The sequence below is a fragment of the Nerophis lumbriciformis genome, linkage group LG09 (assembly GCF_033978685.3).
Source record: "Nerophis lumbriciformis linkage group LG09, RoL_Nlum_v2.1, whole genome shotgun sequence".
In the NCBI taxonomy this organism is placed as follows: Eukaryota; Metazoa; Chordata; class Actinopteri; order Syngnathiformes; family Syngnathidae; genus Nerophis; species Nerophis lumbriciformis.
In genome coordinates, this window is record NC_084556.2 from 30,160,001 (window position 1) to 30,161,796 (window position 1,796).

Consider the following 1,796-nt stretch of genomic DNA (forward strand, 5'->3'; position numbering starts at 1 on the left):
TGCAAGTTAAAACTCTACTATGCAAAGCGAAAGCCATTTCTCAACAACACCCGGAAACGCTGCCGGCTTCGCTGGGCCCCAGCTCATCTAAGATGGACTGACGCAAAGTGGAAAAGTGTTCTGTGGTCTGACGAGTCCACATTTCAAATTGTTTTTGGAAACTGCGGACGTCGTGTCCTCCGGACCAAAGAGGAAAAGAACCATCCGGACTGTTCGAGGCACAAAGTTCAAAAGCCAGCATCTGTGATGGTATGGGGGTGTATTAGTGCCCAAGGCATGGGTAACTTACACATCTGTGAAGGCACCATTAATGCTGAAAGGTACATGCAGATTTTGGAGCAACATATGTTGCCATCCAAGCAACGTTATCGTGGACGCCCCTGCTTATTTCAGCAAGACAATGCCAAGCCACGTGTTACAACAGCGTGGCTTCATAGTAAAAGAGACTGGCCTGCCTGTAGTCCATTGAAAATGTTTGGCGCATTATGAAGCCTAAAATACCACAACGGAGATCCCCGGACTGTTGAACAACTTAAGCTGTACATCAAGCAAGAATGGGAAAGAATTCCACCTGAAAAGCTTCAAAAATTGCTCTCCTCAGTTCCCAAACATTTACTAAGTGTTGTTAAAAGGAAAGGCCATGTAACACAGTGGTAAAAATGCCCCGTGCCAACTTTTTTGCTATGTGTTGCTGCCATTAAATTCTAAGTTAATTATTATTTGCAAAACAAAACAGATGCTTGTACTTATTATAGACTCCACATATTGATAATGCACTACACAAAAAGTAGACAAGTAACGATCGTGATTACCTTCGGTGGTCCAGCTGCCCTCTTTCCTGCCTGAGACAACATCAGCAGTGAAGTGTGCGAGTTTCCTCTCAACATTTTCACATCCGTCACACCGGAGACAAGACGGCAACAAGCACCAGAGTGAAAACAAACTGAGTGGGCACGCAAAGGCCCCCCCCCGTGGGAAACTCACTGTCAACTACAGTTCTTTATTCTCTGCTGCTTGGTCGTCATCATTGAAACGGAATGTAATCTATTACAGTTACTTTGCCTTATTTATACTCAATATATGCTAAACTATCTAAACAGATCCATATTGTGTTATCGGTAAATTAAAAAAAAAAAAAAAGCATATTCCATGCAATTTTGCCATAAATGAAGCATTTTCAAGGTTAAAAATGTCTAAATGAACTAAAACTACCAACACTAAAGTAGTAATGGCCACTAGACAAGACCAAAACAATCAGACTACGCTGTTCAGTATCGTGGCCACTGATTGGCTCAGCCTCAGGCAGCATTACTACCATTAGCATGCTAACATTTTTAGCCAATTTTGCAGCGGAGCCTCTCGGACTCATATAACTGGGTACTTGGCACATGTTAACTGTCAGCATACTTTTTGTAGCCAATTTTCGGACTTATATAACTTGGTACTTGGCACACGCTAACTTATTTTTTAGCCAATTTTTCAGCAGAACAACTCAGAGTCATGACTTGGTACTTGATACATGCTAACTGTTAGCATTCTAGCATGCTAACTTTTTTTGCCAATTTTACAGCTGAACACATCAGAGTCACGACTATATTTGACACATGCTAACATTAGCATTCTAGCATGCTAACTTTTTTTTTTGGTCAATTTTACAGCAGAACACCTCAGAGTAATACCTTGGTACTTGAAACATGCTAACTGTTAGCATTCTAGCATGCTAAATTTTTTAGCCATTTTTACAGCTGAACACATCAAAGTCACAACTAGGTATTTGACACATGTTAACATTATAT

The 1,796-nt window shown here is 40.9% G+C and overlaps 1 protein-coding gene across 1 annotated transcript in view; it reads right to left on the reverse strand.

The window, feature by feature from the left end:
- The window catches only part of slc8a4a (solute carrier family 8 member 4a), a 102,389-nt gene extending 101,558 nt beyond the window's left edge, over positions 1–831 (reverse strand). The window contains exon 1 of the mRNA XM_061963384.1: positions 813–831. The gene's annotated coding sequence lies outside the window, so the exon portion shown is untranslated. The remainder of the gene's footprint in view (positions 1–812) is intronic.
- Between the last annotated feature and the right edge of the window lie 965 nt (positions 832–1,796).